The 19,841-nt window shown below is 37.1% G+C and overlaps 1 long non-coding RNA gene across 1 annotated transcript in view; it reads right to left on the bottom strand.

Moving 5' to 3' along the window:
* LOC132485371 (uncharacterized) overlaps positions 1 to 13,215 on the bottom strand; it is a 29,481-nt gene extending 16,266 nt beyond the window's left edge. Inside the window, exons 1-2 of the long non-coding RNA XR_009531406.1 lie at positions 13,156 to 13,215; positions 12,917 to 13,034 (exon numbers count right to left, since the gene is read on the bottom strand). This is a non-coding gene — a long non-coding RNA (uncharacterized LOC132485371). The remainder of the gene's footprint in view (positions 1 to 12,916; positions 13,035 to 13,155) is intronic.
* Between the last annotated feature and the right edge of the window lie 6,626 nt (positions 13,216 to 19,841).

The following is a 19,841-nucleotide window of genomic DNA, read 5'->3' as shown; positions in this document are numbered from 1 at the left end:
AGCTAAACAAGGGAGTGTTTCAGCAAGGAAATAATCATGTTAGGACTTGGCCCAAAAGTAAATGGACTTGCGAAGAGAAGTGTTCACAGCATCTATTAAATGCACACTCGATCCTCTCCATCACAAAACAAAACCCATCTGTTTAAAATTAACATTTGCAATAAACATTTTAAAGGAAGAAATGTAGAAGGCAAATATATATTGTAAAATAAAATCTACACTCTTGGGATAAGTAATATTTCCTTCAAAGGAATTGTAGTGCTCCAGAGCTTATTCTTTATACCAGAAGAAATAACAATTTGATGCACAATGTTAACAGAGGCATATTTAGTTCTTTGAGAGGAAAGACTATTAAGCTGAGACTGAAGCACATGATTCCATTGTTTATCATGCCAAACTTCCTTAGATGTAACTGACAAAAGAAAAAAAAATGTAACTGGAGTGTGTCCTAAAAATTAGAAACACAAATTGCACATCTTAAAACCATGACTTAGATATATTTAATTGTTTGGCTACTCTAAGAAGTTATTTGTCAGGAACTTCAACACAGAATCATGATTTACTAATTTACATTTGGACACTAGCATTAAATGAATATATAAGCATGTTTAAAAGGATGTATTTGAGAGAGAATGGCTGGGGCAATAGAATACTAAAGGTTTAAATTGAGGGTTTTTTCCCCTTTTCAGTATTTTTATGGCTAGGTTTCATGCACATGGACACAGACCATATTAGATACTTAGCAAGTGGAAAGAAAAAAAAACTCCTGTTTTTTATATTCCTGGTTTATAACTGCTCCTGTTTTTAAATATCTGTGTTCAGAAACACACTTTAATAAGCCTGTCCAGTTCGGAAAGAATGGCCTCTTGGTCAATGTTGGATGGTTGGGAGCTGTGGTATCCAATATAACAATCATTATAATAGCCACATTAGCTATTGAATGTACATGTAAATTAATTAAGATTAAATGTGACATTTAATGCATTTCTAGTGCTCAGTAGGCACACGTGGCTACCATATTGTATAGAGCAGATTATAGAACATTTCCATCACCACAGTTGGAGAGTTCTGATCTAGGGAAAGTTTGAGAGAGGAACTACTCTATAGGAATCTTAGATTTGAGGGACCAGTAAAACTCTAAAGAAGTGACAAGGAGATGTGAAGCATGGGGATGAAAGCTGCAGTGTGGGAGAGGCAAGGTCCTTATTAGAAAAGGGGGCCTGTTGGTTATAGAAATGTCTGGAGTATTTTTACAAACACAGCTAATATGCAGTGTGAAGTGCTCCACCTCATCCTATCCATACCCTTGGTTCCAAATCTTCAGAAAATTCTCCCCCCCACACAGCAGTATTATTTAGGGGAGTATGAGTCAGTGTCATAGACTGTAGGTGAAATGAAAGGTGGAGATAAGAAATTCAATAGAAGCAGGAGCTTAAGATGAAAGATGAAAGCCAGGAAAAAATGAAGACATTCCCCCTCCTCCCCTTACTTCAACTACCCCCAAGTGAGAACCTTCAGAGAGGGGCTTACATCAAGTTTTATTTAAACTAATCATAGAATAGGCAATCCCAACTGATCCTAGAATTACTTCAGTTTGCCAAATGACACAGGTTATTACACATGTGGGAAAAAAATTATAAATTATCGTTCCTTTGTCTTTATTTCCTGAGAGACAATAAACATTTTCTTAGGCAATAAGAAGGATAAAATAAAGAACCCAAATGCACTTTTCTCCATTTATTCAGCTGAGAAAAGGCTTAAGTTAAAAAGATATAAAGATAATTTTTTTTGAGGTGGGAATTCCTTGTCTGTTGATGAGAGATCAATTTTGGAAACTTTCCTCTTAGCTTTATTTTATCTCTGTCTGCTCTTTGCTACAAGTTTCAGAAACGTTAAGAATAGAAAGGGCCTTCCTGCAGAGCCTACTTTTTGAGGTAGATGTTCCAACTCAGAAATAAAATAAGGTTTATGTCATGAGGTTTCTGGGTTATCAATACCAGAAAGTCCACTAGCTTTTGGGGTTGGGTGCAAGAGTGACTGTTTTTTTTGTTTTTCAAGAACCGGTAACATCACCATATTAAACAGGAATTTGATGTTTATTTGTGGCTTTTTAAAAAAGTCTTTTGGTCAGCCCTGCAAATAATGCAGACTTCCAAAATTAAAGGAATACCAAAATAACTGTGGCATTTCCTCAGTTGAGCAGAATGATTTCTTCAGAACAGATTTGCTGCGTAGACACTAAACATTTTCTTTCCCTCCAGTAACATCTGTGAACAAGTTTACCACTTGGGAAAATGAAGGACTAATAACTACATCCAGACATGGGTGGGTACAGGTGCTTCAACACACAGTTCCACAAACACATCCCAGGTCCGACAAGTGGGCTATTTCTGACCGACCTCTTAAGACTTCAGTCACACTGTGCATTTGGCCTGGGAGAAGGGTGACCTGCTGGCAGGGTTGTCAGCATCATCATCTAAAGGGACTGACTTTTTACTGGCAGAGTGCATTCCTGAACATATTGACTCTCTGAACAGAGAACATCAGCCCAACAATTTATTAAAAGCAATTGTGTGTTTCTTAGGTCTAGCCAAACATTTGGTGCATGTTATACAACCCTCCAAGACCAAACTTCAGTCGTACTTCTTTGAAGAAAATCTTCCCCAAGTAGCCCAGATTTTGATGAACCTCTGATTTCCCATGGCAACCATTGTCTGGAAGGTTCATTGGACACTTAACCATGTACTGCCTTGTGAGAGGTACCACTTCCATTTGTAATAAAAGTTATTTAAAATTTTTATTCTATTTAATTTCTCTCATTTAAAACTTTCTTCTAGCTACCCTTCACACTCTTTAATGGCAAAGATAGCTTTTTATATTTATTTGTTTGCTGAATAATTATTAGTATGATAGGTTGTACCTAATAGGCCTTAACACATTTTTGTTGATTTTTAAAATCATAACGGTGCATCAAACATATATATATATATATATATATATATATACACACACATGAAAATCAATACCATAATCAAATTAGTGAACACGTTATCACTTCTAAAAGTTTCCTTGTCCCTTTTGTATCCCTCCCTCCTGCCCCCCATTCAACCTGAATCTACTATCCCCAGACAACCAGTGCTAACCTTCTTACACTATAGATTAGTCTTCATTTTCTGGAATTTTATATAAATGGAATCATATAGAACATATGTTCTTGCATTTAGCTTCTTTCACTCAACATAATGATTTTGAGATTCACCCATGTTGTGTGTTCATAAATAGCTCAGTTCTTTTTATTGCTGAGTAGTATTCCATTGTATGGATACACCAAATTTTGTTAATCTATTCACATTTCATAGATATTTGGGTCATTTCCAGTTTTTTACTATCACAAATAAAGCTGCTAGGAATGTTTGTCTATAAGTCTTTGTATGGACATACACTGTCATTTCTCTTGAGTAAATGCCTAGAAGTATAAAGGCTGGATCGTGATAGGTACATATTTAACTTCTTAAGAGACTGCCAACTTGCTTTCTAAAGCAGTTGTATCATTTTATATTGCCAACAGCAATATATGAGTGTTAAAGATCCTCCACATCCTTGCCAACACATGATATTAGTCCTTTAATTCCAGCCACTCTAATAGCTGTATAGTTGTATCTCGTATTTGTGGTGTTGCTTGCATTTCCTAATGACTAAGGATTTTTGACATCTGTTCAGATGCTCATTTGCTATTCATAGGTCTTTTTAGTAAGAGTCTGTTAAAATATTTTTCCCACTTAAAATTTTTGTTTACCCATTTTTGAATTTTGAGAGTTCGTTACATAATTTGCATAGAAGCTCTTTATCAGATATATGATTTACAAATAGTTTTCCCCATCTCTGACTTGTCTTAATTCTCAGAAGTTTTAATTTTGATGGAGTCCAATTTATCATTTTTGTGTGTGGGGGTTCCTGCTTTTGGTGTTGTATTTATGATCTCTGCCTAAACCAAGATAAAAAAAAATTTCTCCTGTGTTTTCTTCTGGAAATTTTATAGTTTTAGATTCTACATTTGAGTTCATTTTTTAATGTGATGTGAGATATGGGTTGAAATTTATTTGTTTGCATATGAATAGCTATTTGTTCCAACACCATCTGTGGAAAAGACATCCTACCTTCACTCAATTACCTTTGCATATTATTGAAAATCAATTGACCATATACTTGTGGGTCTGTTTCTTTTTTTTTTTTTTTTCTTTTTGCGGTATGCGGGCCTCTCACTGTTGTGGCCTCTCCCGTTGTGGAGCACAGGCTCCGGATGCGCAGGCCCAGCGGCCATGGCTCACGGGCCCAGCCGCTCCGCGGCATATGGGATCCTCCCAGACCGGGGCACGAACCCGTATCCCCTGCATCGGCAGGCGGACTCTCAACCACTGCGCCACCAGGGAGGCCCGTGGGTCTGTTTCTGGACTCTGTACTCTGTTACATTGAAAAATATGCCTACCTTAAAAGCAATACCACATTGCCTTGCTTTCTGTAGCTTTATAAATCTTCAAATCAGGTAGTGTTTGGTCTCCTGACTTGTTCTATTTTTTCAAAATTGTTGTGGCTATATTAAGTCTTTTTTCATTTCCATATGAATTTTAGAATTAGATTGTCAATTTCTACAAAACAGCCTTCTGGGATTTTTTTTTTTCAGATTGAGCTGAACATATAGATCAATTGGGGAGAATTAACATCTTAACAATATCTTAACATCTTCTGAACAATGAACAAGCAATGTCTGTCCATTACTTTAGGTCTTCTTTAATTTCACTCAATACTCTTGTATAGTTTCCAGTGAATGAGACTTGTATATATGTTGTCAGATTTACCTCTAAGTATCTCATATTATCTAAGGATGTTGGAAATGATATTGTTTTTTACTTTCAGTTGCTGACTGATTGTTGCTAGCATAAAAATACAGTTGATTTTTGTATATTGATTCAATATCCTACAGCCTTGTTAAACTCACTTATTAGCTCTATGAACTGACTCTTATATGGGTAAACATACCTCAACTGGTAGGAGCTCAGCCGACTGTCCACCTTTGGCTAACTGTGGGCACCAATCTGTGCTTTATGGAGAGGAGTGGAAAAGATTGGCTAGTATGGCAAGTTGATCAAATAGTCATAAGTTAATAGAGCTTCTTACAAAATCATTCACAGCAAATTCATTGTATTACAGGAGAATTTTTTTTTTATGGTGCCCACCAGCAACATCCTTTATCAACAAAGTCAACTCTGTTTTCATTTACTTGCTTTATAGTGTTCAGTTCAGGCACAGTATATACAATCCTACTGTGATTTTTTTTATTGTTGTCTTTATGTTCTATTTAGCCTTAGTCTAGCTTTGAAATACTAAGTTCTGTTTCTTTTATGTACATAGGGAACTTTTAGCCAAGTTTTTTAGTTATCTCCAGCTTGCTTTTCTGGGACTATTCCTTATTTTCCTGTCACTGTTTATCCCACCTTTCATCTTCTACGTGGATCAGTACTATACCATCTTCTAAACTTGATCAGTTTTTCAAATTGTTTAACAATCAGTAAGGCAGGGGTACCTATCAATCAGATTGAGGGCTGCTTATTGCTAGGACAGTGTCATCCATGTTCTCTGCTGGGATAAATTTTAACCTTTTAGATGCTGGATCATGGGGAGATCCAGGTGGCCTATGCAGCAGAAACACAGTCAGGAGGTTTAGAACAGCAGCTATTTACCTACAAGTATTGTTATTTTATTATTTGAGAAAGTACAGCTAAACCTGTGTGTGTTTACTGAATATAAGCCAACAAACTACAGAATTTTCTCATAACTCTAAGGCATTTTCACTGTGTGTATATGCAAACACAAAAATTTTGATACATAGGCTCACTAACATAACTCTCAAAAAATGTTTCTACTGCCAACTGGACAGCTTCATGTAAAATAATGAAATTAGAACACTCCCTAACACCATACACAAAAATAAACTCAAAATGGATTAAAGACCTAAATGCAAGGCCAGACACTATAAAACTCTTAGAGGAAATCATAGGCAGAACACTCTGTAACATAAATCACAGCAAGATCTTTTTTGACCCAGCTCCTAAAGAAATGGAAATAAAAACAAAAATAAGCAAATGGGACCTAATGAAACTTAAAAGCTTTTGCACAGCAAAGGAAACAAGATGAAAAGACAACCCTCAGAATAGGCGAAAATATTTACAAATGAAGCAACTGACAAAGGATTAATCTCCAAAATTTACAAGCAGCTCATGCAGCTCAATATCAAAAAAACAAACAACCAAATCCACAAATGGGCAGAAGACCTAAATAGACATTTCTCCAATGAAGATATACAGATTGCCAACAAACACATGAAAGGATGCTCAACAACACTAATCATTAGAGAAATGCAAATCAAAACTACAATGAGGTATTACCTCACACCAGTCAGAATGGCTATCATCAAATATCTACAAACAATAAATGCTGGAGAGGGTGTGGAGAAAAGGGAACCCTCTTGCACTGTTGGTGGGAATGCAAATTGATACAGCCACTATGGAGAACAGTATGGAGGTTCCTTAAAAAACTAAAACTAGAACTACTATACGACCTAGAAATCCCACTACTGGGCATATACTCTGAGAAAAACCATAATTCAAAAAGAGACATATACCAAAATGTTCATAGCAGCTCTATTCACAATAGCCCGGAGATGGAAGCAACCTAAGTGTCCATTCACAGATGAACGGATAAAGAAGATGTGGCACATATATACAATGGAATATTACTCAGCCATAAAAAGAAACAAAATTGAGTGATTTGTAGTGAGATGGATGGACCTAGAGACTGTCATACAGAGTGAAGTAAGTCAGAAAGACAAAAACAAATACCATATGCTAGCACATATATATGGAATCTAAAGCAAAAAAAAAAATGGTTCTGAAGAACCTAGGGGCAGGGCAGGAATAAAGATGCAGACGTAGAGAATGGACTTGAGGACATGGGGAGGAAGAAGGGGAAGCTGGGACGAAGTGAGAGAGTGGAATGGACATATATACACTACCAAATGTAAAATAGATAGCTAGTGGGAAGCAGCCACATAGCACAGGGAGATCAGCTTGGTGCTTTGTGACCACCTAGAGGGGTGGGATAGGGAGGGTGGGAGGGAGACGCAAGAGGGAGGAGATATGGGGATATATGTATACATATAGCTGATTCACTTTGTTATACAGCAGCAACTAACACATTGTAAAGCAATTATACTCCAATAAAGATGTTGAAAAAAATGTTTCTATTGCCAAATTATAATATCAGGAGTTTTGAAAAAAATCAATATGGCCATTTTTTTTTTTTTTTTTTTGTGGTACGTGGACCTCTCACTGTTGTGGCCTCTCCCGTTGCGGAGCACAGGCTCCGGATGCGCAGGCTCAGCAGCCATGGCTCACGGGCCCAGCCTCTCTGCAGCATGTGGGATCTTCCTGGACCGGGGCACGAACCCGTGTCCCCTGCATCGGCAGGTGGACTCTCAACCACTGCGCCACCAGGGAAGCCCAATATGGCCATTTTAATAGAGAAAAATAATTATTTTTAGACTTCTTATCATAGAAGTCAAGTATTAACAATTCTATCCCGAAAATGGTGGTAACTGGAAAATATTCTTTTTTCTGATGGAAAACTTTATTTAGGATTGAAATGGTTTTGTTTCCATTAATATTGATCTAGTTAAATCAATATATTCTAAATTCAGTAATAAAAATTAGGGAACTCCCTGGTTGTCTAGTAGTTGGGATTCAGGCACTTTCACTGCCAGGGCCTGGGTTCAATCCCTGGTTGGGGAACTAAGATCTCTCAAGCCATGCGGTGTGGCCAAAAAAAAAAAAAAAAAAAAAAAAGGAGAGCTTTAATATATCTCTCTGCTTGAGCAGATATTAGAGCTGACCATACCAATGAAATAAAAGTACTAAAAAGTACTAAAAAGTGTGAAACACCACTTCTGGTCATGTTTCAGTTGACTAGAAATATTAAGTTCATGACAGTCTTCTATTTATGGAAATTTTTATTCTTTTCACTTAAAAATATGTTTGTTTTCAAGTATTTATAGATAAACTCTCATGCTTTCATGATTTGTTTCAAAGTGGAGGAGTGGAGGAATAGGGGTTATAGATGAAATGAGATTGGCCATGTTTGATAATTGTTGAAACCGGTTGCTGGGTACCTGGAGGCTCATTATAGTATTCTCTCTACTTTTATATATGTTTGAAATTTTCCATAATAGAAAGCTTTTTTCTCTTCCATTTTGTTTATTACTTTAGGCATTATTATACTTATGTTTCTAATTCACTTTTTAAAATGGAAAAGAAAGATCATTGGATATACAGACTGCCAACAAACACATGAAAGAATGCTCAACATCATTAATCATTAGAGAAATGCAAATCAAAACTACAATGAGATATCATCTCACACCAGTCAGAATGGCCATCATCAAGAAATCTAGAAACAATAAATGCTGGAGAGGGTGTGGAGAAAAGGGAGCACTCTTGCACTGCTGGTGGGAATGTGAATTGGTACAGCCACTATGGAGAACAGTATGGAGGTTCCTTAAAAAACTAAAAATAGAACTACCATATGACCCAGCAATCCCACTACTAGGCATATACCCTGAGAAAACCATAATTCAAAAAGAGACATGTACCAAAATATTCATAGCAGCTCTATTCACAATAGCCTGGAGATGGAAACAACCTAAGTGTCCATCATCGGATGAATGGATAAAGAAGATGTGGCACATATATACAATGGAATATTACTCAGCCATAAAAAGAAACGAAACTGAGCTATTTGTAATGAGGTGGATAGACCTAGAGTCTGTCATACAGAGTGAAGTAAGTCAGAAAGAGAAAGACAAATACCGTATACTAACACATATATATGGAATTTAAGAAAAAAAATGTCATGAAGAACCTAGGGGTAAAACAGGAATAAAGACACAGACCTACTTGAGAATGGACTTGAGGATATGGGGAGGGGGAAGGGTAAGCTGTGACAAAGCGTAAGAGAGGCATGGACATATATACACTACCAAACGTAAGGTAGGTAGATAGTGGGAAGCAGCCGCATAGCACAGGGAGATCAGCTCGGTGCTTTGTGACCACCTGGAGGGGTGGGATGGGGAGGGTGGGAGGGAGGGAGACGCAGGAGGGAAGGGATGTGGGAACAGATGTATATGTATGACTGATTCACTTTGTTATAAAGCAGAAACTAATAAAAAAAAATATTGTCTACTGCATGACTTTAGATGGGGCCTGCCCTGAAAGTCCTTTTGTGTGTGAGGTGGAGGGGTGATGGTGGGAGATGGGGTGGGGATGAGGGTGGTAGCTAAAGTGCATTGGGAAAATCATCTTTTTATCCTTCATGTCAAAGATTATATTTCAGGGGTAGGAGTGGGAATAGAAGAGAAAACTTGAGAAGGGATAATACATAGGTAAATCTTTTTCATCTCTCCTTTAGTTCTCTGACATGTTAATACCATTTGGTTTGAAGACAGATTCTCAATGTGAGACAGAAGAAAATTTGATACATGATACATGTTTAGGCAACAAGAGCCAATATCTTAGGCAGAAAATCTGGGACTTCTGGTTGCCCTGAGCATTTCAAGAGGAATGAATGAGCTCCAGAGCCAAAATTTTTATCTTTTAATAGTTTAATTAGCACAGCAGGAGCTCATATTCTATATGAATGAGGAATCAGAAAATCATGGACCCAAGGACCCTTTTTAGACAATTTTTTTCCTAATCACTCTCCCCATGAAATTTTAATACTATAGATACACCGAATATCTGTTTATGTAACATATGTATTATCTATGCTTTAGACATAAAAACAAGAAGATTTTTTTTGGCCCTCAATAATCAATTTTTGCCCCTTTAGGTGTGATGTCATCCCTGTTAAGAATATATTTTAGATGAAGTCTTGTCATTTTATGCAATGTTATTTAATAAAAATTAATAATTATAAAATAAAAAAAGAAAGATCATTGGAAAAATATGTATCCGATTAATATAAAATCAATCTTAAAGTAATGAGCCCTTTACCATAACCATTCCTGCCATCGTTTGTAACTTACTCATCATGGTCATTTTTATGGTAATTAGAGACATTACCTTGGGCTCATCATCATAGAGTTAACAAAATTTAGAGTATTGTTATTTATTCATTTAAGACTGTTAATTGAACACCTTTTATGTACCAGGAACAGTGTGGTAGGCTCTAGGGTTATCTGTGGTGACTGAATATGTATATTCCCTCCCTTCAAAATTTTGGTGAGGGAAACAGAGAATTATCAAATCTGTGCTGGATTTTAGCTATTTTCCTGTTTAGGGGAGCCAGGTGTACAGTATGCCTCATTAAAATTTTGCTAAAGTTTTGCTTTCTAATAAGAAATATACTATTTATACGAGTAACATATTTTTACATTCTGATTTTTTAAATTTTATTTTATCTTTCATATTGAAGTATAGTTGATTTATAGTATTATATTAGTTTCAAGTATACAACATAGTGATACAGTATATTTATAGATTATACTCTATTTAAAATTATTACAAAATAATGGCTATATTTCCCTGTGCTGTACAATACATCCTTGTTGCTTATTTATTTTATACATAGTAGTTTGTATCTCTTAATTCCCTACCCCTATTTTGCCCCTCTACCCTTTCCTCTCCCCACTGGTACCCACTAGTTTGTTACTTATACCTTTAAGTATGTTTCTGTTTTGTTATATTAATTTTTTTTCAGATTCCACATATAAATAACATACAGTATTTGTCTTTCTTTGTGTGACTTATTTCACTAAGTATAACAGGTCCATCTAAATTGTTGCAAATGGCAGAATTTCATTCTTTTTATGGCTGAGTAATATTCCATTGTGTATGTATGTGTGTGTTTGTGTATATATATATATATATATCTCATATATCTCAGGTCTTTATCCATTCATCTGTTGATATACACTTAGGTTGCTTCCATATCTTGACAACTGTAAATAAGGCTGCTATGAACATTAGGGTACATGTATCTTCTTGAATTAGTGTTTTCACTTTCTTTGGATATATACCAAGAAATGAAATTACCGAATCATATGGTAGTTCTATTTTTAGTTTCTTGAGGAACCTCTATATTGTTGACCATAGTGGCTGCACCAATTTACATTCCCAACAACAGTGCATCAGGGTTCCCTTTCCTCCACATCCTTGCCAACACTTAAGTCATTTTTAGCCTTTTTGATGATGGCCATTCTGACAGGTGTGAGGTGATATCTCACTGTGGTTTTGATCTTCATTTCTCTGATGATTAGTGGTGTTGAGCATCTTTTCATGTGCCTGTTAGTCATCTTATATTTTCTTTGGAAAAATGTCTATTCAGGTTTTCTGCCCATTTTTAATTGAGCTATTCATTTTTTGATATCGAGTTGTATAAATTGTTTATATATTTTGGATATTAACCTGTTACCAGTCATATCATTGGCAAATATTTTCTCCCATTCAGTAGGTTGTCTGTTTATTTTGTCAATGATTTCCTATGCTGTGCAAAAGATTTTAAGTTTAATTAGGTCCCATTTATTTATTTTTGCTTTTGTTTCTTTTTCCTTAGGAGACTGATTCAAAAAAATATTGCTACGATTTATGTCAAAGAGTGTTCTGCCTATTTTCTCTTCTAGGAGTTTTATGGTTTCTGGCCTTACATTTGTATCTTTAATCCATTTTGAATTTATTTTTGTATATGGTGTGAGAAAATGTTCTAATTTCATTCTTTTACATGTAGCTGTCTAGTTTTCCCAGCAGCACTTATTGAAAAGACTGTGTTTTTGCCATTGTATATTCTTACCTCCTTTGTTTAGATAAATTCATCTTAAGTTTGTAGGTTTATTTCTGGGCTCTCTGTTCTGTTCCATTGAGTTATGTGTCTGCTTTTCTGCCAATAACATATTGATTGTTTTAAAATTTGATTTCTATAAATAGTTTATTACCACAGTGGGATAGATGAATAAGATAAATGAATTAGCTTTTGGAATTGCTCTCATTTCTAACATATAAAGAAGGTAAAAATATTAATTATAGAATGCTACAGTGAAAAAATATTTTCAGCTGGGTGGAAGGCTATTGTCAGGTCTGGGATTTGATTTTGCTCTACTTACAGAGTAAGAAATTAGCCTGTTACTGTTTCATGGGTGCTGGCTGAAGACACAAGTTTTTGATTAGGAACACAGAACTCCATTACTCATGGCACAGCAAGGAGTATGAGTATCTGCATATTTACACGGGTTCTCCTGTCCCCAAGTCCCATCAACATGAACCAATATGCTCAGATCGATTTGGATTTGATGCACACAGTGGGTTTGCATCACAGCTAAAGTACACTGACCTTGAGGAATCTACTGCTTTTTTAACAAACAGAAAGCAAGCCTATTCTTTGTGTGGGGAAATACACTTACCTCTTCTATCAGAAGGGATCGAAAGTCTGATTATATCTTAGACTAGAAACTAGGTTAGGCGACATATGCAGTCACTCCCAACTCTGATATGCTAATCTCTCTGATCAAAAATTGTGTTTTTCTATTGAAGTCATTAGGCAGAAGAATCCCTAGTTCAATCACAATTTTTAAACAGGTATAGAAGGTAAAATTTTTCAGTAATAAATTTCACATAATTTCTCATTCTGAGGCCACCCACCATTATGCCTGATACCAAAAACTTAAAGTAAAATTCAGTGATTTCACAGATATTTAGGTTTAACACTCAATCACATTGGGATGCTCCCTTTTCCTGAGTTCTGTCGCTCCTAGGGCTTACACAAATGCTGTTGTATGAGTGAGCATGGGAGAAGAGGAGGATGTTCATTTCCTCACCTGCTCAAGTTCTAGGCTGGCTTCCTGTTCCACACATCACTCTTGTCATGTACAAACAGGTCATATACAGGATTCCCTTGGATCGATGGTGAAGTCATGAGGAAAAGAGAAGAGCACGCTGGGCAACAAACAAAAGTATTACCCTCCCATACAAGGCTAATTAAATATATCTTGATGGTCAAAGGTACTAGGGTGAGGGAGGGAAATAAGACTCTAACTCTTGTAAGGTTGAGACTCACTTTTCTCCAGATTTCTTTCCTCATATAGGAAGCCCAGCATGGAGTACATGTATAGTCGCACATACCATGTTTCATAGCAAAGCAGATCTAGAAAAAGAATAAGCTCTTGCACGTTACTCACAGTGACCAGGAGAGGGCACTTAGGACAAATGAATGAAATAATTCTGCCAACACCTGGTTCTAAAGATTCCTCTTTGGCTCTACCATTTGTACAAATCAATTTATTTTATGTGTCCATAGCAAACTCCTTTGGAGCTAAGGATAATTGCAATTACACATTCCTCTTGATGACAGTCCTCAACTATGTAATATCCCAGGTGGCTGATATACTCATTTTTCCATAGAGAACACAGGAAAAAGACCATATGAATATGAAAAAATTCAGAGGGAAGAATTTATTTTTGTAGACAATTTCTCAAAATGAGCACTTTAGAGGAATTAAAATGTGTTTGAGCAATCTTTCAGAAGAGGGAAAACATACTTATTGAAACCTTCCTGTAAGGAAAGACTTCTGATATGCTCTCTTTGCTCCATTTCATATATATATATGAATATATATATAAATATATTTCATATATATATATATATATATGGTTTGGTTCAGATTGTGGGCTCAAATAATTCACCTTTGAACACACTAAAACGAGGGAGAGAATAGTACTCTATCATAAAACAAAATGAGACACTGCATTTCCTAGGGAAAAAAAAAAAACCTTGAATTCTATGTATTTCCTTTTAGGCCTACCATAGACAAACAACAATAAATTGGCCAACCATGTTCTTCAGGCATATAATTTTCTTTCTTCCCAAAGTGAACACTCCCTGGGAAAATAAAAATAACTTCTAATTTCTTTCTTCCCAAAGTGAACACTCCCTGAGAAAATACAAATAACTTCTAATTTCAAACTTCTAACTTCTAACTTCTAATAACTTCTAATTTTCTCCCTGGGAAAATACAAATAACTTCTAATTCAAATAACTTCAGAAGTTATTTGTATTTCTTTTCCACACAAAAAGAAAGTAGGCCACCTTGACCAGAGCACAAAATAACCTTTTCCAAGAGGACTTGAATGAGTACCTCATTATCCAAGGAAAAAATACATACCAAGATTTTTTACCACTTTGTTTTGATTCATTTTCAAATACTTTTTATAGCAATGGGAAAAAAATATCGATGAATCGGTTTTTCCAAAACAAAGCCATTTTGTCTTTTAATTTTAGCCTGAAAGTGGCTCCTTATCGTAAGTATTTTAGAAATAATAACACTGTGGCAGAGAGTAGCTGAGAGACTTGCTTGTGGATACCTAATGTTTCCAAATTTGGGAGTAATATTTCCACCCACGAGGCTTTGATTTTTTGCTATAAATTTTTCCTACAAATTCCAAACTGTTTCTATTAGATATAAAGAAATGTCAATAATCCAAAGAGATTATGGTTTAATTTACATTTAGTAACTGTAACCAGCTTTAGTTTGGGAACCTAATTCTTTCTGATTCAAAGGAAGTACATTTTGCTCTTGGTTGACAATTCACTTTCCATGTCATTAATAAACAGTAACATTACTGAGCGACTGTTTTGTGCCATCACCCTCTCAACTATCTTCTAAGATAGTTTTTATTATCCTCATTTACAAAAGAAAAAACTAAGGGAGCTCAGAGATGTTAAGTAACTGTCCCTGAATACAGAGCCATTAGTGGCAGAGGCAGAATTGGTACCAGCTGTATCTGACTCTTAACCCTTGCTGTCTCCACCATGCCTCACTTCTTCTTAATTGCATAAATTATTTTACCAAATTGAAACACAAACGTCATTTTCTGTTAATAGCAACAGTAACTACTTTCTTGACTTTCTATTTTTCAATTTTGGGCAGAAACGCATTACAAAGTGAATTACTTTTTTATTGCATCTGGTAAGAATCCAGAAAGTACTATGAATTCTTACTATAAAAAGTATACCTATATGACTAGGCCGAGTACACAGTACTACATACATTTTCTAAGAGATCTTGTTTTCAATCAATATTAAGGCACTTTATCTACTTATTTATTTCATTTTAAACCAAGGTAAAAATCTTGCTGTTGGATACAATACTTAATAATCTAATAGTCAAGTTCTTGAAACAACAATATACAGTTATCTGAAAAAATACAGATTTCAGAAGGTTTAAGTAGATTCCCTCAGAAATCTATTCATGTACTTATACCCAGAGGCCCACACAATTTTTTTAAATCAGTTTCACACACTTTACCAAGTTCAAGCTAGGTGCTATAGCAGGCTTTAGAAAATCTAGGGCTTATTTTTAAAAGGTCAGGTTCATAAAATCTCAGAGGTGTGTACATTCCTTTTGAATAGCTGCCATCTTCCTGAGAGCCATCAGCATCAAAACAACGGCAAGGTTTTCCACGTGGTCCCTGGCTGCCTGAGCCAATCCTTGGCAGGAGTGCTCAAGACCAGCTGAGCCTTGGGGAAAATACCCAGAAGATAGATTTCTGGGAGCTCCAAGCCATCTCAGACTAACCCCTGCCTCTGGTTCTGTCCCTCTCCCGTGGGTTGTAGCCAGAGGCCCCAGCCTGATCCATGTGTTGAAGACTGTGTACGGGGCTGCTGTGTGGTCAGAGTGCTAGTCTGTTGAGCAGAGGCAGAGGCCAGCCTTCCCTAAACATCTCCCTCCGTCCTTGTGGACCTGGATCAAGTCCTGCTCTTTCAGCGGGGAGCTGGCCCAGGGGCTGCCTAGCTGGGGGGCATGGCAGGAACTTGCATTCCCTCTGACCAGTCGGTCCACCTGTTCTCTTCAGATGACAACCCCAGTGCCTTAAGGGAAGGAATCCACCACACTTTGCTAGACCCAACCCAGCTCTGTCCTCTATACGGGGGTTGCCCGGGGGGGTTGGTGGCTGTGGGGAGGTGTGCCCTCCGAGGACCCAGCCCAGGCTCCCAGGCACCTGAGCGGCAGCGCTCCCTCTGTCCTCACATGCTCCTTCCATCCCCGCCTGCTCACCTCTGAGGCCTGTGATTTTGGCAGCTCCAACCACTACCTCCAGTCTTCACCCTTTCTGTAGTCAGCACGGTAGAGCTGATCCAACCCCAGCTTCTGTACTTACTGCCTGCGTGAAATTGGAAATGACTTCGCCTCTTGGCTGAGCTTCACACTTTATGCAGGATACAAATGACATGTGACACTGTGGAAGTTTAAGTTATACAACATACCAAATCAACATTTATGCCTCTATAGAAATAATAAATTAATAATAAGAGAAAATAAAGCTCAACTCTGAGGAAGCAGCTTGAAAGGCACTGATAAATTACTGGACCATGAGGGACACAAGGCAGACAGAGCTGTTAAGCTGTTATCGTCTCAAGAAAGCAACATTGCATAGTTGTGGGAATGGGAAGGTTTTTTTTATCTAGAAAGGAAAGGAAAATGGGATCCCAATCTCACTCTGTACACCAAAAAGACTACCATATTTTAAAATACAGCAATAGAGGGCCTCCCTGGTGGCGCAAGTGGTTGAGAGTCCGCCTGCCGATGCAGGGGATACGGGTTCGTGCCCCGGTCTGGGAGGATCCCATATGCCGCGGAGCGGCTGGGCCCGTGAGCCATGGCCGCTGAGCCTGCGCGTCCGGAGCCTGCGCGTCCGGAGCCTGTGCTCCGTGACGGGGGAGGCCACAACAGTGAGAGGCCCGCATACCGCAAAATAAATAAATAAATAAATAAATAAATAAAATAAAAATAAAATACAGCAATAGAAACCATAAGTGAAGTGAAAATAAGATTCTGCCTAGAGTAACAGTACTGTGAACAAATGAGGGTACTATTGGTAACAGAGCAAAATAAAGCTTATTTCATTAGTCTACAGTTAACTACCATAAATCAAAGTGAAAGGACTAACAACCCAGGAGATAAAGGATATGAACACTTAACATGACTGGAAATACAAATTACTTTTAGACTTAAGAAAAGATGTTAAAAATCACCCATAGTAAAAGAAAAGCAAATTAAACCTATAAGAAAAATAACCATTTCCATTTATCAGATTGATAAAGATCAAAATGTTTGATAGTACCGAGTTGAGCAGGATAGTACAGGAAAATAGGTGCTTTCAAATACTGCTGGTGGGAGTAAAAACTGAAATCATCCTTTTGGAAGGCAATTTGGCAGTGACTAACAAATTAAAAACACACATACCCTTTTATTCAAAAAGTCTCTTTTTAGGACTATATCCTGCAAATATATTTAAATATGAGCAAAAAGCTATCTGTACAACGATATTCATTGCAGCAATTTTTAATAATAGCAAAAGCTTGGAAAGAACTTAAAGATGTGTAAGTAAGGCTAGTTACACAAATAAAGCTCTATATAGACAATAAACACTGTAGATATTAGCAAAATCAACAAGGCCATACTGCTTTACTAATATGTAATTATCGCCAAGACAGTCAGATGGATATATTTTTAAAAAAGCATAAAATAATCTTATCGTGCTATCTTTTTGTGTTTTTAGGATAAATATTTGTGTGTATATGCTTGTACATGTATGGACATATACATAGGGGATTAAATAAGAAATTGGTAACAGACACTCCAGGTAAACTGGTATCTGATGGGCAGGGGTGAAAGGGAAATTTATTTTTTACTATATATTCCTTAACTGCACCTTTTAAATTTTATAGCATATGCGTGATTTGCTTACTTTGTTTTCTTTAAAAGTAGGGGCTTTGTGGTCAAACAGCTTTGTATGAAGTCCCATTTCTACCACTCTAGACAGATTACTTAATCTCTCATCTTTACAATGAGGATAATCCACTAAGTAGAAAGTGTTTGCAGGTTTTGGGTTTTTTTTTTTTTTGTCTTTTTCTAGAATTAATTAATTAATTAATTAATTAATTAATTTGGCTGTGTTGGGTCTTCACTGCTGCGTGTGGGCTTTCTCTAGCTGCGGCAAGCAGGGGCTACCTTTCTTTGCACTGCTCGGGCTTCTCATCGCGGTGGCTTCTCTTCTTGCGGAGCATGGGCTCTAGGCGCGCGGGCTTCAGTAGTTGTGGCTCGCGGGCTCTAGAGCGCAGGCTCAGTAGTTGTGGCATGCGGGCTTAGTTGCTCCGCGGCATGTGGGATCTTCCCAGACCAGGGACCGAACCTGTGTCCCCTGCTTTGGCAGGCAGATTCTTAACCACTGTGCCACCAGGGAAGTCCCTGCCATTTTTAAAAGGGCAAATTTTAAACAACAGTAATTATTTGCTTGTGGTAGATTTTCAGTCATTATGATGGTATAAGGGATACTTGGGGCAATGGCTTCCTAGATGACATGACAGTTGTTTTGCTACCCAGAATTCCCTTCCCTTCTTCTGGCAATCATATTCAGATATTCCTTTGGAGAACTACCATCTGCCCACTTCTCAAACCATTTGTTTTGAGTGGACCCGATGCTTGATACTGAGGGTTGACATGGAACTTAGACCTGGCCAATGAACGCTTTGCATTCCTAGTCATAGTAAGGTAGAAGCAACAGTTTGGGAAGACTGTCATCAGCATACTGTGAACAGTGATATTCCCAATTGCACCTCTTTCTTCCCAGACCCATATATACATTGGTCACTGGTTGAGACAAGATTTCACGTTCTCTGTGGACCCCAATTCAAAAGGAGCTGACTTCTACCTACCATCATAATTGCTGTCTTCAATAAGCCATTTCATTCTTCTATGAGGCTGGCTGCTTCTGTGCAATGAGGTACACAGTAAGATCTATAAATCTTGTGAGAATCAGCACATTTCTTTACTTCTTTTGGCAAAATTTTGCAGTGTTTTGAAGTGCAACGTATTTTCCTTTCATGTATGCCTTTGTAACTGGGTCCCTGTGGGATCAGATTCTACTTACAGGTCCAGAAGGACTGCTTTAAGTAGAATGGAACATGAGGCAAATTCATATCCCCTGGTTAGGTGACAACTTCAACAAAAGTCACCACAGCTTTTTAAAGCAAGGAAAGATTAGAACACAGGATAGAAGGGGCTACATTTGCTGTCACTGGAAGGTCAATGGGTTTAGTTTTGGAGTAAACAGAACTTTCCAAATTCTTCCAAGGATCACCTCTCCAAATTCCAGAATCTTACTTTTTCCCAAGATATGCATTTTTACGTAAGAAACCTGGCAAGTGTTTGAATTCAACCCATGTTGTAATTTAACAAGCTGTAGGGTCAGACTCTGGTTTCCGGCTACCAACAGCCACAAGAAAGAAGATTTTTTTAAAGCTAAAAATTTCCTAGTCCTCTAACCACACTGAGTGGATAATTTAAAGCCCTGAATTTTTCATTTCTCTTTTTAATCTCTCTAACGCAGTATGCAGTAGCCAGTTCACCCCTACTCATCATGTCTTCATACTGTGCCACGTTATCACTCAGTTATCAAAGTCATGTTTCCTCTAGGCACCTCAAGCCAGGTGAATACAGGTAATAATTTAACTATTTCACCACTAGCTTCCACAGATTATTATTGTTCCATTGTTTAATGGTAGGTCAATCCTCACTTCCTTCAAACCCAAGTAGGTTAAATACCTAACCTACTACCTCAAACACTATTATCAATCAGAATTCAGTCACAGGTAATAGAAAACACTCTATTTCAAGCTGGAAGTAATTTAAATCAGGGAATTAGATACTTATAAAATCATTTAAAGAGACAGAGAATTGGACT

Source organism: Mesoplodon densirostris, chromosome 3, assembly GCF_025265405.1.
Source record: "Mesoplodon densirostris isolate mMesDen1 chromosome 3, mMesDen1 primary haplotype, whole genome shotgun sequence".
Classification (NCBI taxonomy): Eukaryota; Metazoa; Chordata; class Mammalia; order Artiodactyla; family Ziphiidae; genus Mesoplodon; species Mesoplodon densirostris.
Note: the sequence above shows the minus strand (reverse complement) of the source record. Positions and strands in the feature narration are given on the sequence as shown.